The sequence below is a fragment of the Astatotilapia calliptera genome, chromosome 3 (genome assembly GCF_964374335.1).
Source record: "Astatotilapia calliptera chromosome 3, fAstCal68.1, whole genome shotgun sequence".
Taxonomy (NCBI): domain Eukaryota; kingdom Metazoa; phylum Chordata; class Actinopteri; order Cichliformes; family Cichlidae; genus Astatotilapia; species Astatotilapia calliptera.
Window position 1 is genome coordinate 42282467 of NC_137424.1, and position 16418 is coordinate 42298884.

The 16418-nt window shown below is 39.5% G+C and overlaps 1 non-coding gene across 1 annotated transcript; it reads left to right on the plus strand.

The window, feature by feature from the left end:
• The first annotated feature begins 243 nt into the window (after positions 1-243).
• On the plus strand, positions 244-316 carry trnar-acg (transfer RNA arginine (anticodon ACG)). The gene has a single exon. It is a non-coding gene; the product is annotated as a tRNA-Arg (tRNA).
• The last annotated feature ends 16102 nt before the right edge of the window (positions 317-16418 follow it).

The following is a 16418-nucleotide window of genomic DNA, read 5'->3' on the forward strand; positions in this document are numbered from 1 at the left end:
AGCATACGAATAAAGAAACTGTAAAAATGTTAGTCCTGTGTGGGATTTGGGTGAGTCAAGTGCTGCATAGATGACTCTTTCATCTGGCCAATCCACAGTTAGCATCACCCTGGTTTTCTAGATAAAAAGCCAAACTACTTTTCCCATTGGAAAACAAATTGAACATACGTACATGTATCTTTAAATAAATCGACACCACATTTTGATTGTGAAGAAAGGACAATGTAGGGTCACCCACCAGGTGGGCCAGTGGTGCAATGGATAACACGTCTGACTACGGATCAGAAGATTCTAGGTTCGACTCCTAGCTGGCTCAATTCTTGAATCCAGAAGAATCTTAAATCCTGGATTTATGGCTCCGGATAAAAGCAAGTGTTTTTAGCACATTACTTCATCATCGAAGATTAGATTTCCATACCAAAAGAGCAAAATTGTTACCTCGTTTCCAGTTTTGTTACTATAATATCATCAGGAGTTGAGGAACCAAACTTCTCATGTGTGTACATCTTATGTCATCAATATATATATGACTTCATCATGTTGCCTAGCAACTACCGAGAAACACGCTAACAATACAGATTTTTAGCATTTATGCATCTATATCAACTGATTTAATTTTTATGGCAGTAGCATCTCATTAATAGCCACTAAAGTTATGTTATGCTATATAATATACTATGATAGTATAAATTTTCCTTGCAGCCATATTGCAGTGGGTTAAAAATTACCCGTTTTTAGCATCTACCATCGATATTTTTCTGCTTTTCTCAGCGTGATCAAGTATATCAGCCTGTGGTCTTAAATCATGAATACAAATTAATAAATAAAAGTTTCAGTAACTATTTTGCCAAATGCTTTCAGACTTTGCAGACACAGTTTTGGTGCAAAAATAATTCCTTTTCCTAAATGTGTGTCAGCCGATCCAAACATCTGTCAAAACAGTTAACAAGCAATCAAAAAGATTAAATTTATAATTAAGTATTTAGCTGCATGCGACCCATATGGGAAAAAAATCAGTAAGAAATATTTGTTTGATGTATATTTTGTGTTCTGTGTCTGTACTAGACTTACAAAACTTTTATTCTGAAAGAGTTACTACTGCAGATAAGGGATAATTGTGCTCTTTTTCAATATAGGATGATTTAATCTTTACTCTGGTCATTTGTTCCTATAACTCTGCACTGCCTCTTTGATTAACTTGCACAAAGTGAGCGCTAGAAAGTTGGTGTAATTCCTCGACCAACTTTGCAGACCTCACATGACCAGTACAGCCACCAAACACGAACAACTCCACAGCGATCGCGTTCTTCAACCTGGCCCAAAAGCACGACGACAGCAGCTGAGCCCCCTCCCTCCTCCGCACGCTCGCACCCTTAATCAAGGTTGGAAGATGCATTTGGTGAATTCAGAATTTCAAGCACCTCTCTACTCTACCAGTGTCTCGACTTCGCCTGATTAAAATGATAGAGGGGCTGGAGAATGTTTGATCTCCAAATCAATTTACATTTAAGATTCAATTTTGCACCTGCAAGACTTTGATTTTGGAACTTTACGCCTTCCCCCCGTCTTGCGAGGACGGAGATTAATCTACACCAGCTGTTGAAGGAAATATTGTTGATTTTTTTTCTCTCTCCTCTCTTTTACTCACAAATAAATTCAAATAAATTCTCACAGATGAATCAGCCTGTGTGATATGTTAAACTATTTTTTTTTCCCCTCGATTAAAAACGTGCCTTTAAAACTTTGTCTGAGGTGAATATTAACACGGAGTGTGATCTAAGACTATCTGCTGCTTACAACTAATATACCCAGGGACACACATAGATGAGAACATGGAAACTCTCACACTCACATGCACAGAGAACAAAGAAGCAATCCAGGTCCTTTGAAGCATAGAGGGAGTTATTTATTTGGAAAAAAAAAAAAATCCAAAGGGGTGGAATGCAATCGATGCTGAGAGGTGAGAGAAGAGGAACTGTGGGTGCAACAAACAAACAACAGGGCCCAACACTAAATCAGAGCTTACAGTCTTAATGTACACCTCCAGGGGGACATATCTGTTTTAGAACAACCCCAATGACTTATTGATCCTGGAATTGAATTACCCGTGCCCTCTCCCCCTTTATACAAGCCCACAATATTAAGACATGTTTGATGTTTGCATGCATTTAATTAAAACAGTTCTCAGGAGAAACACTTTAAGAGCTCGATTTGCAGTGTTTCAACAAAAAAAGAAAAGAAAGCAAGCTTCACTTCATTGCTTCATGATTGCAAAATTATTAATAAATAAAGTTAATACTATAAAGCAGATATCCAGTTAGTCCTTCAGCTGAATTGTGGGAGGAATGTAATTGCACTGTTTTATTTTTTAAGTCTATTTTAAATGTTCTGTTTTGTCAGCTTGGAGCTAAATTATAGTTCCACCTCTAAAAAGAAAAATAATCGCAAAGCAGTGTTTTCCATCATGGAATAAATGGTATGCTTAGACAATGATTAAAAAAACAGAGTTTCTTATTTGTTTATTTAATGCAGTTTGGTTTTGGCGTGGACGTGATTTACAGATTTTTATCTCAAGGATGCTTTTGATTGATTTTTCACTTTTCCTACCCGAATGCAGACGTTAGATTAGACCGAAAGGTTAAAGCTACTTTGGAGTAAATATTCCTGTCAAGTTGACTTGACAGGGATTTGATTTGCAGTTTCGCTGGGAAATGTTGGTGAATTTAAAGCATGTTACAGAATATCATAACTAGACTGAGAGGTCTTTAGCCATGATTGTAGCCCTGCACTCTTTGCGCTGACAAGCTGCCAATAATAAAGCTAATATGATGATGTTAAGCAGGTAATTACCATGGTCACCATTTTAAAGTGGCGTGTTTTAAGCCAAATATTGCTGAATAATGTGTAATTATTAGTCAAGGCAAGTAGGCAAGTACGTCAGGGCTGACTGGGATTTGTTTCATGAACGTGCGGTAAAAAACAGACTCATAAACATGAAGCAATCATTTTGAGTAAAATGCAGCTGAAATATATAAAATCAAAGGTTTATTTATTCAAATAATTTATCATTAAGGAGAATGTGCTTGGTATACTGTAAACTCAATCTATAAATGTTGAGGAATTATTATTTTCCCGATTTATTAAATTGTACTTACATACAAACATGTGTTAAAGAATTTGGGGCATAAATATTGTTTGGGGTGAAATACGATGAATTAAAAACCACAGTTCATCTGGGGGATGTAACGGGGATGGATGGAAATTTCCTTTCACACTAGACCTGTCTCTCTCATGGTGAATTAAAAGCAACCAAAGAAATTACGATATATCATCTGCCAGTTACAACATTAAGCACAAAATTCTCTTGTTATGAGTTTAAATTGCGACATTACTGTGGCAAAAACAAAAGAACGATGTGCAAGATATTCCTCTTGGAAAAGGACTTTTTCAAGTGCTTTTTATTTTAGTAGGGACCAAAATGGTTGATTGATGGACGGACCTGTCATTGGAGTCACATGTCAACCTGCACATACTTTTACAAATTTGCAGTATGCATACATTAATGAATTCTACATGTGCAACTGCTTAACAAGAATAACTTATGAATACGGTAAATATGTGTTCTTTGAGATGCCGCTGGTGTGATAGAAATATGCGCATGGTGTCCCTTGACGCTGGTGCTTCGATGCACCAACAGCAACAATGTTGGAAGGTGAAAGATAACCGTCCCTTTTTTAACCTTCTAGGACCTGGCGTCCACATATGTGGACATCACATTTTGGGTTGTCTCGACCAAAATACACAATTTTGCTCCACAAGGGCCCGATATCGAGGACATTATACTGCCACTGTTCTATTGAAATCATATGTGGAGCTTATTTTCCTCAGAAACAAAAATCAAGTAAAAAACAAACAAAAAACCATCAGGTAATTCTTTGTTTTTACATTCATCAGGTCTCAATCAGCCCAAATAGCAAAGAGAAATTAAAAATGCATGCATGAAAGAGTTTGGGTCTAAGGAGGTTAAAGAACGATAATGTCTGCATGAGCAGACTGGACATGCAGGTCGCGGTTTGTGTTCCATTTGGGAACTTTATTCAGTTTAACCTTTTATCAGGTGGGAATCGGTATTTGATATTTGGTAACTTTAGTGGTCTACCTCTCCAACCTGTCTTCCCCATGTGTGATGTTTGTGTACTGTATGTACGGTCGGAAGTTTAAGGTGGAGCTGGTTGCCGGCAGCCTTAACCCAATTTCCTTTGGGATCAATAAAGCATTATCAATCAATCAATCCAAATTACCGCCCCTCTCCTCTGTTTTAGGTCATAGAACTACATGGGTTTCTCCCAGCCAATCAACAAAGATCATCTGTCCCCCTAAACCTAATCTTATCTGTATAGCAACTTCATTGACCTTGATAAAGATAGAAATAGAATAGAAATAATGACATAATCTTGTAATAGATTAATTTAGAATTTCCCAGTATTTTAATGAGTACCCTGTAGAGGGTTACCGGAAGATTAAGTTAGATTTTTTTTTCCTTTTACATCATTAGTGCTAAACATTTTTATCTAAACTGCCACACTTACCCAGAATGTTTAAATGTGACACAAAGGGGTCCTTTGTAAACATCAGTGTTGGGTAAGTTACTTTAAAATAGTAACTTAGTTACATTACTAGTTACTTCTCTCAAAAGTAACTCAGTTACTTCAAGTCACTCGTTACTTTCAAAGTAACTAGTTACTAGGGAAAGTAACTTTGGTTTTACTCAGAATTCTCTTGTTAATGTGTTTCTTCCATAACTTTGCCAGTCTTCTAGTTTGCTTACTTGCCACAAGTGCACTGTGCCACCTACCAATAGAAAGGAAAAAATAATGTGCATATTTCCACGGGAGAAATCCCACACCTGGACCGTCATTGACCGCCGCCATGATTCTAGCCTACATCACAGTGTCATGTGCGCCTTTTACATCCAACACAAAAACTGCAGTCGTGGTGCTTTCGATTGTACTCAGAACTCGGAAATTCTGCCTTCTGAATAGGAAGATGTAGGTAACACCAGACTGCAGATGAGCTGCATACAGGGCTGGACTGGGACAAATAAATCGTCCCGGGCATTTTGACTGACCGGCCCGCGATTATAGGAAAAATCATAAAGCCTTTGAATGAAAATAAACACTGTTGTGACAGTGATGTACACTGTTTTGATGGTATATATGCATCAATCTATCAATCGTTTGTTGTAAGATTCAGATAATTATTTTTTAAAAGCGAGACATTTTAAATGAGAATAAAAAAGAAAAGTATTTCTTTGTGCCCACCTCTCCCTGTTAATGCCCTACATGCCCCCCTGGCAACACTTTGCTAGACCCGCCCCTGTACAGTTACCAGCTGTCAGCTACCTAAAAAAGGATCCTGGTGTTATTTGTCTCTCAGAAACAGTTCATAACTTCCCTTCAACTCATTCATGTCACCTAAAAGGTAAACCTGTTTCACCATCACAGCTCTGATGATCCAGTAAGGACATCTCCTGGTTTCATCTTCATGTTTCCCTCTCACCAGATAACCAAACCGACATCATGACGAGCAGCTTTTTTGCAGCTGTGGCTCCAGCAAACATCAGCTGATACTAGAAATTAATATTAAATAAATTCTAACAACAGCTGATCAAGCTTAAACGTGCTGCTGTTGTTTAGCGCGACATCCGCTGGTTTCCTCTTTCGGCGCAAAGTGGGCGATAAACAAACAAGAGAGACGATCAGCTGATCATTGATCAGTTTTGAAAATCTTAGAAATATGATATCTAACCAGATTCTTACTCTGGATGGCATTACCTTGGCCTCCAGTAACACTGTGAGGAACCTTGGAGTCATTTTTGACCAGGATATGTCCTTCAACGCACATATTAACCAAATATGTAAGACTGCGTTCTTCCATTTGCGCAACATCTCTAAAATTAGAAATATCCTGTCTCAGAGTGACGCTGAAAAACTAGTTCATGCATTTATTACTTCCAGGCTGGACTACTGTAATTCATTATTATCAGGATGTCCAAAAAACTCCCTGAAAAGCCTTCAGCTAATCCAAAATGCTGCAGCAAGAGTACTGACAGGGACTAGAAAGAGAGAGCAGATTTCTCCTGTTTTGGCTTCCCTTCATTGGCTTCCTGTTAAATCCAGAATTGAATTCAAAATCCTGCTCCTCACATACAAGGTCTTAAATAATCAGGCCCCATCTTATCTTAATGACCTTGTAGTGCCATATCACCCTATTAGAGCACTTCGCTCTCGCTCTGCAGGCCTACTTGTTGTTCCTAGAGTATTTAAAAGTAGAATGGGAGGGAGAGCCTTCAGTTTTCAGGCCCCTCTTCTGTGGAACCAACTTCCAGTTTGGATTCGGGAGACAGACACTATCTCTACTTTTAAGATTAGGCTTAAAACTTTCCTTTTTGCTAAAGCATATAGTTAGGGCTGGACCAGGTGACCCTGAATCCTCCCTTAGTTATGCTGCAATAGACATAGGCTGCCGGGGGATTCCCATGATGCATTGAGTTTTTCCTTTCCAGTCACCTTTCTCACTCACTATGTATTAACAGACCTCTCTGCATTGAATCATATCTGTTATTAATCTCTGTCTCTCTTCCACAGCATGTCTTTTATCCTGTCTTCCTTCTCTCACCCCAACCGGTCGCAGCAGATGGCCGCCCCTCCCTGAGCCTGGTTCTGCCAGAGGTTTCTTCTTGTTAAAAGGGAGTTTTTCCTTCCCACTGTCGCCAAAGTGCTTGCTCATAGGGGATCATATGATTGTTGGGTTTTTCTCTGTATCTATGAAGCGCCTTGAGGCGACTTATGTTGTGATTTGGCGCTATATAAATAAAATTGAATTGAATTTTCATGATTGAAGTAGAAACGGGAGAGGGAGGGGGAGAGGATGAGAGAAGAAGAGGCAGCTGTGCAGCAAAGACACAGAATAACTCCAGCTTTGTGCTTTTTCATTGTAGCTGAATTACGGGACAAACTGTTCCTTTTCACCTCAATAAGAAACGCGTAATATTTTCTCTGAATACCAGGCGGGACAGTTGGCAACTCTAATAACTTATGAACAAAATAAAGTTCAACATCATTAACTTCATAGCACCCACCCAGCTGTATAGAAACTCCATCATGCTAGCTAGCACGCAGTACGGAAAAAGTCAGCACAACGAAAATAAACTCCACCTAAACTTGGTTTATATCTGACCCAGAGAGACTGCAGGTCATAACTTCTTACCTGAAGTTCAGTTCACACTCGGACCAGCGGCTGCCTCGGGTCTCTTTTCCTTCTGCGTCCCCTTTCCCTCCTCCAACTGCTGGCCTCCACCACTTGCTAATGTTACTGAATCTGTGGAAGCTCCGCGATAGCCACCACACGAAGTAACGAGTAACGACCCTATCTAAATCCCAGTAACGAGTAACGCGTTCCTGATTTTGGCATAATAACTAGTTACCGTGCTCGTTACCACAATAATAATGTAGTTACTGTAACGCGTTACTTAATAACGCGTTAGTCCCAACACTGGTAAACATGCATATGTAAGCAGTTCAGAGTGGCAGACTCCTCTCGCTACAACCCACCATGTCACAGCACAGACACAAAAGGAGACCATATGTGTATCTGTGAGATGCCAGCTGCCTTGACAAAAAGGCAGTGTTTGACTGGGAATGAAGCAGGCTGACACGTCATGGCATACATGCTCGAGGAGTCAGCCTGTTCGCTGTGTGGACGGTGCTTAAAATGTCGGGCTGCATGCCCTTGTCATCATGGGCAGGAAACATAACTTTCATATTGATCCATCAAGTCATGCAGAAGTGAAAATGATGAGTTTTATGTAGTTTATATATACAAAAAAACTGTTTATTGTAAAGACTTTTATTCTTGAAAGGTGTGGAGTAGGCTGATGTTCTGGAAATTTATGGAGGATGACAGTTAATAATGTGTATAGGAATTACAGGAACCAGGAGTTGTATTATCTTTAAAAGTCAACCCACTGTCAAAACTCTGCACGCAAAGAAAGAACAGATGACCACAGAGTCCTAATAATCTCCCAAGTTAGCAATTATCCTCGCAGACAGATGTTGTACTGGAATGATGACAGAATGTGTGGGTGGCCATAAGGCTGTCTTATGATCATGGCTGTGCAGTAAAGAGTATTGGGTCTTCAAAATCAAACCCATTTGGAGCATTAATGCACACACGGAAAATATTACGAGTTGTGAGGTACAAGTGTCACATCTCACTGACACTTTGAATATCGTCAATATTTGCCTCTCTCCCTCCTGGGAACACAACAAATGCCTTGCCAACAAAGCTATCAGTGTTTTGTTGAAAAGTTAAGTTGCCTAATGGAAGCGCTAGAGAAAAGGACGCACAGTCACCATAATCAATAGGGTTCTTCCTACGAGATGGGTGAATGTGAGCCACAAATTTCGTGCCAGCCTGGCCGTTTGCTCCTTAGATCTGTCAATCATCAGTACTGAGGCTGAGGACAACGAGGTCATGCAGTGTATAGGTTTTTCTTACCATGATTAAAGTAATAACTTTTTTTAAAGACCTTGTCTGAATGATGAAATGGCTGCATTTATTGGCCACCCACCAATACTAGTGTCAAATGACTCTTGTTTTAGGTTGACTTTAAAATGTTCCCCAAAGGCTCGTGTAACCCAAAGATTTAAACTGCATTATTTATTAAGTATTGTAGCAATACTTGAACGTCTATCACTGATTCTAAGGAGCTTGGAAAGAAAAGCGTCTGGACTTGTTTAGGTTCCTTGAAGATGTGTCACCTCTCATCTGAGAAACTTCTTCAGTTCTAAGAGCAACTGTTGGAGAGTCCCAGATTTTAGGCACTATGGGAGTTTCCCCCCCAAGACGGTCATGGACCCCTATTGATCCTCTACCTAATCACACGAGCCAAGGTGTGAAAACAGGTGTGGGTCACAATCAGCCAAGGATTCAGGTGAACCCATTGTGAAACATAGCCCCACCCTATCATGTGATTTACTGAGGTCAAAAGGCCCAGGATGTGAGTGGGTGTTGAGCAATGGTCCCTCTAAGCTGCGCGCGTGCACAATCGCGTGCTGCTGACACGGTCTCTGCACCCAGAAACTTTGCGTTGCGCACAAAAAAAAAAAATCTAACCTGAATTGCAATTAAAATAATTATGTTAACAACTCATTCTGTTTTGCAGTGTGAGTCAGCAAGTAACCGGTGACTGGCTGCTCCAGCCAATGATGCGATTCACATTCGTATTTAGGCAGATAATCAGCGTCGTTGACAGGCTATGACAGCGTCCTTATGTGCCGACACCGGTGTTTTAGCGAGCAAAGCAGTGTGGCTGATGAGGAGTGAAGCCACGTCAATAACAACGTGTACAACCATTGGAGTTGTGAGCAGGACAGACGGAACAATTGACGGGAAAAGTGTGGACTTTACACCAGTTTTTAAATTGTGTTGATAGGCCACGTACAACCAGAGTTATGATAAAAATATGCAGTTTGGTTTTCTTCCTGAATACTATCGTTGTTTATATTTACTGCAGAAACAGTAAAAACTGCGTTTTATAAGGAAAACGCTCGAAAGCACTCTCCACCTGTGAGAAAAGCCAAAACCAAAAAACCCCGCCCTTTCCTATTGGTGGAAAAATGTACCATGTCCACCAATCAAAAAATCTTAGGTAAATAGTTGCAAAAAACTTTGTTTGCAAAACTCAGTTACTTTTTTGAAGAAGTAACTATATAATTAATTGCCCAACATTGGTCATTATATACTGTATTTTGCAGACAGAGAGTTACAGGACTCTCTCCCAGACCACAGACTCATAATACAAGTCACAGCTTTCAAAAAAAAAATAAGAAGAAAGTTGTGTTTTTAAAATTGGAGTTCAAGTTCTTTTTACTTCCAATAGTGTTAACATCCTACACAGGTCATGAACAAGATTTAATTTTCATTGTAAGTGGGCTAAAGCAGTTAATTAAAAGTAGTCTAACATAAATGTAAATGCTGTAATTTGATTATTTTAATAAACCATGTAACTTAGATGGATTCGATGCTGGCGTGACCACAGTGCACACGCCTGCTGTTGCTCACAGTGGTCCAAGGGACCACTCAGGGAGTTTGTGTGTTCACTCAGACACATGAAAAATTAGAGGGAACATTGGTATCGAGGCATCTGGGAAGGGATCTCAAAACTGGATTATAGATGGCACACAGTTGGTGTCGTAAACCACCGCCTCTGTTCAAAGATGGTCGCTCACAGTGGACATAAATGGCTTATTTCACTCCTCTTTCAAACCATCTGTCCTCTCTGTCCAAAATGTGAACATTGGCATCCTCGAAAGAGTGTCCTTTATCCTTTAGATGCAGATGGACAGCTGAGTCTTGTCCCGTCGAGGTGGTTCTTCCATGTTGTGCCATGCGTTTATGAAGCTCCTGTTTGGTCTCTCCAATGTAGAGGTCTGAGCATTCCTCGCTGCACTGCACGTAGTGTATGCTGCACAGTGCAGTGCGGAATGCCAATGTTCAAGGAAATACAGTCTATAAAATAAAAACAGACTTTGTACAATCCTAATGTGCTTGAAAATCAATGGTTGGTATGACCACCTTTATTCTTCATTGCAGTCTGAGCTCTCTTAGGCGGTCTTCTTCTCATTTAAAGGCTCTTCATTGGATGTTGGCTGCCTTTTCTTCTGTTCTTTGCCAAGATGATCCCACACTGCTTCAATCACATTGAGGTCAGGACTATGGGGAGGTCAATCCATGACTTATAGTGTTATATTGTGTGTTTTTCTATCCAAGTGTGTTTTTATTGCATTGGCTGTGTGTTTGAGATCATGGTCATGGTGTAAAACGAAGACAGTCAGATGCTTTCTAGATTGCATTGCATGGTTGGTCAAAATCTAACATTAGTTCTCTGTGTTTATAAGCCCATCAGTTTCAACACGATCTTCAACACCCACTGACACCAAATTATGACCTTCATTGTGTTTTATAAATGGCTGCAGGCACTCATCCTCTAACCTCCCCTATACATAGTAACAATTTGAAACACCTGATAGAGTCAACTCAGTGCATTTAGACATCTTGACATGGTCAAGACCTACTGAAGTTGAAACCAAACATCAAAATTGGGAAGAAAGGTGACTTTCATCGTGTTATGGTTGTTGGTCCCAGATGGGCTGGTCTGAGCGCCTGAGAAACCTGTTAAAAGAGAGATTTTCCTTCCCACCATCACAAAGTACTTAATCATAGGGGATCGCTGGGGTTTTCTCTCAAATATTGGAGGTTCTTTACCTTTTAGTATAAAGTGCATTGATATATAAATAAACAGGAATACTTTCTTGGCACACTTCGGGCCCCATCGACCTAACTGAGCATCACTTAAATCCCACCGCTTACCTGAGTATTGCTGCTGACCATGTCCTTCCCTTTATGACCACATCTTCTGATGGCTGCTTCCCAAAGGATAACTCACCATATCACAGTTCAGATCATTTCATACTGGTTTCTTGAACATGTCTGTGAGTTCACTGTACTCAAATGAACTCCACAGTCGCCAGATGTCAATATAACAGAGCACCTTCGGGATGTGGAAGAACGGGAGATTCTCATCATGGGTGCACATTTGCAACTGGCATGCAGCTAATAACACAGTTCACTCTTAAACATACAATTTGGAAATTATTGTCCATCAAAATATAATAAGAATTCTTATTTGAACTCATCAAACTGTGACAAAGATGATCAATGGCTTTTATTTGCCAGACGCAAATTCTTTATTACGTTATTTTGATGCTGCAGAAGGTAAATTGCCTCCTATTTTTGGCCAGTAATTTCCAAATTGACACCCTGCATTGTTGAAAGCCAAGCCGGAGCAGCGACAATCAAAATATCAGCCTGCAAGGTATTATTTAGAAAATTATTTTTAAGCCATGTTTGCCTGTTTGTTAGAGAGTACAAAGTGAAAACAGGCACAGATGATAGGGGAAGAGCACAGAGAGCATGTAGGGCAACCGTGGTCATGAGTCAGACTCAAACTTAAAATGCACCCAGGGATGTATTAGGGTTTCCCATAAGTGTCCCAGAAGTGTTTTCACAGAAATAGTCACCAGTGGTAGATTATTTGACACTTTGGAGATAAATCCAGATGTAGAAAAAGACCAAATGATCATCACTTAAACCGAGAGTTCCACAGATATGTTTAAATTATTGTCAGCAATGTTAGTATGACAGACAAACTTTCAGAAATATTTCAGTTCTACTTTTAAACCCATCATTATAATGAGTTGGAGGGCCTTGAAGGTTAATATACTACACTGTGCTGTCCTATTCTACTATACTGCACTATTCTACTGCACTATTCGGTGTGATCCCAAAGGAAACATCTTTTATCTAAATGTCGATAGTCTCAGAAAGAATTCACTGCAATGTACCTGCAATGAAACTCATTTCTGTTTAAATTATAACTATAACAGTACTAAGAACCCAGATAGGCGTTCTTGCATTCAGAACATCTACTGGCACATTACAAACCCTTTCAAAAGGCTATTTTCTAGCTTTTTTTCCAGGTTTTTGCAAGTTTGAGGAGGCGATAGGTATCCCTCTCTTGTCTGAAAGTTGAACAAGTTAGCTTAGTTTGATCCACAGATAAGCTCTGTCTATCCAAAGCCAAGCAGTACCTGTAAGCCAAGGCAACAATCAAGGACCCTGTCCATGTGATAGTCCTGTAAAACCTCAATGTATTGTTCGTAGTTAAATGACCTGTTACATGTTCACTGTCACATGCACAGACATGCAGCTATAAGTTATATGGCTCTTATTTCAGCAACATGTTAGCCATATTATGTCCATTCTAATTGTCTTAACTAAATCTTGTCAAGAAAATGAAACAGCATGGGTTTTAAAATGCCCAGCTATTTTTTAGCTAATATGCTAAGTTAGCCAGGCTTAGCTTAAATGCTGCACAATGTGGAATGAGCGATTTTTACCAGAGTAAAATGCAAAAGTACATTTGGCCCCATGACGCAATCGGCAATCGTGCAGCACTTCATACATCTTTATGCCTAGTTTCACCAACTGCCTGCCAGAAACCTCCAGCAACCAGTCGGGGAATACACATTTTTTTCCCAGCAGCCGGTGGTTACTTGCTGGTCACTGACTGGTCTCTAGGTCTGTGTGACTGGGGCACTAACCAATATGTAGTATACATTACCAGAATGCTAGAGTTTTATGGGCAAAATCAGCTTCCTTAACTTGTGGCATTCCAAGGCAGGCAGTGTTAGCTCAGTCAAATCTAAAAATAAACACACAAATGTGAATATCACAAATAGCACATTAGCAAGCAGAGCTTTGACAACAGACAGGATACGTAAAAGCCAGTTTAATAAAACGGGCAAGGTGATAAGTGCAGGCTCAGCCAGCACTTTCTGTTTTGCATATCTGAGAAACCAGTACTAAGTTTCAGCAGCACACCACCTTCCCTTTATCTCCCTGTAGATACAGACATCTGACCATATCACACCCCTTTAATTCACCTATTTGTTTGTTTTAATTATATTTTAGTATTGTTGTTTTAAGAGATGCAGATCTGTGTTTTCAAATGATTGAAAAGAATGTGATGCATAACTGCAGACTGAACAGAGCAGCTCAAGCTTAACCATCTGCAGCAGTAATACTGATCCATACAACAGTAATGGGGAACATTTATCTACAGAATAAATACTTGTACTTTTGATGCTTTATGTACAACTTTCCAGTAATGCAGTTTTATGTGTAGTGTTTTCATAGTGTTTGCTAAACGGATAGTGAATAATTTTGGCAATACAGTAGAGATAGTATTTTCCAATTCTTCAGCCAGGAGGAGTTCAGAAAGGTGAAGATGTCCAGGAAGAGAGCAGCGAGCTGTAAATATATTTGGCATAAGCACAAAATAGTATTTTGGATTTTTTTTGTGTAAAAGTCACGCTGCCTGTAACATAAATACAAGATAATAGTATTGTTTCAATTCAGGTCTGATATATTTCCAAAACTTTTTGTCTACAAACACTCATATTTAACCAATTTTACTATGACAACAGGGAGTGAACAGACTTTCTAATCCCTATCTGCATCAAATCATCTGTATCCACTCTTATTAAAATGGTAAAGTTTTGCAAAAAAAGGTAACTACACTTAATAAGTGAATGCATAATTAAATACATGCTATTTCTGGCTTTACAAACTTCCTAGCCTATATTGAAAGCATTTGCAGTTTTAACTTAGTAAAAGATAACTTTAAAGGTTAGCAAACTTACTCTGTTCTTGATCAGCCTCATGCTTTATTCAGCCTCATATCAACAAAGTAGACCATGTGACCCGGGGTTGAGTTGACTCATCATCAAGCCAAAGCCATGTTTTCCTTCCTTTCTGCTGATGGGAGCAAAAAATAGATTTCAGTTGGGAGGAGAGAAAGACTGTCAAGGATGAGAGGGAGCGTCAGTTTGCCAAGATCAATAGGTGAATCAAAACCACTGCTGATGTTTCACTCTTCAGTATCCCACTTTCATGTATTCACCTTCCTTTTTCTCTATCAAGTCTTTCTTCATCTGATGCTGCCAGAAAGCCAAAACTGCTGACAAACAGTTGTCTGGGTGCTTCCAGCATCTTTATTTGCACTCGATCCAAGAAGAAGAAAAAGAGGAAGATAAAGAAGAAGAAAAAAAAGCAACCTCCAGCCGCCCTACACCTCCTCTTAAACACTTTGTCTCTCCCACACTCTTGCAAAGCTGCTCTCCATAGGTGAGCGAAACTTAAGTGCTTGTGCCCCGGAGCTGAGGAACACCCTGGTCCCAAACCTCTGTGCAACCAATTCTCTTACTTTGCTTCGGTCTCGTCTTCAAACTTTCTGTTTCTGCAGCTAGCCTTTGCTTTGTCCACCCACACCGCGAGCTTGCTGCATTGATCAGTGTTTGCCGTTATGCTTCCTTAACGCATTTTAACAAATTAACTTTTTGCTTGTGTAACGTATTTTTGCTCCTATTATTAAAGCTTCCCCCTTTTGTCTTGAAAAAAAAAAACACAAATTAAGAAACAAACAAGTTCTGAATTAACTATGGAGAGATTCACATATGTTAACCATGCAGGGCATGGAGAAGTGACTGTCATTTAGCAAAAAAAAAAAACCCCAAACAAAAACAAAAAGACCTACACCTACACCGGAAGAATAGACTATTGTTTCCAGGCTTTCGTTGTCACTGCAGTTTGAAAGAATTAATACAAACCAAAGGGGTGTGTGGGAGACACTCACAATGCTTGATCTGATTTTCTTCAGGGAAGCAACCGTCCTAAGCTACGAGCCAGCGCCTCCTCCACCGGGCTATTCACGCTAGCGTTGCTGTTTTGACAAATGGGCAATAACAGCTAGTCTGCTTTTCTAACTGAAATTGAATTTGTATAGAAATGAGTGGAACAAGGGTGTAGGCCCAGGACAAATAACTTAACTCCATCAGATGCTCCTGGCAAAACTGCATTAATTTGAATCTATTAAGAAGAGAGGATAGAAAGAGGTGCAAGCGGACCACACTCCTGCTTTCAGTTCCCTGTAGTCGCTTAACAACGAAAGGTGAAACCGTCTTATTGGTCTTAAACATGACCATAGGATGAGTTTCACAATAAAAGATTCTGCATATGCAATAACTGCATAAGAAAAAAATACAGCATATATATATATATATATATATATAATCTCAAGATATATCGTGAAAAATTATAGATTTATGTGACACAATGACACAGTGCAAGCCACGCTATATATTTAAAGGCTAATAGGTTATGGGCCATCACAGGTATGTGGCGATCCCATACTGTACCATAAAGCACTTTAAATGCAGTACGTCCTGGGGCAGATGGATCCCATAAATGGCCTATATTTTTGAATTCACACATGCCAGCACACACCTGCAGATCATTGTCAGGTGAAAAGCTTGTGTTGTGAAAATTTGAAAGAAACAGGCCCTTTTTAAGCCATCCTGCAAAGCTTATTAGATATTCTCTTATATTCTCGAGAATTTTAAGATTAGCTTCTAAGACATAACTAAAATGGATATATAAGGACTTTTTGTGCCCTAACCGTCTACGCTGACCTCACTATGTGGACACACGTTATTTTATAGCCTTAAAAAAATACTTTAACATGAAATAAGCCTTTCACATATTGCCCCATGCCATTTTATTAAATATTCAGTATATGAATGAATTATTCTGAATCTCATCATCTGGAAACCCCCAGGTAAAACAGCCTGCAAGGTCTTACTGTATGTTCATTTTACTAAGGCTGTGAGGAATAACTTGATAAGTAGAACAAAATAAGGGGGGAGTTAATGTTCACGAATTGTAGTGATATATAT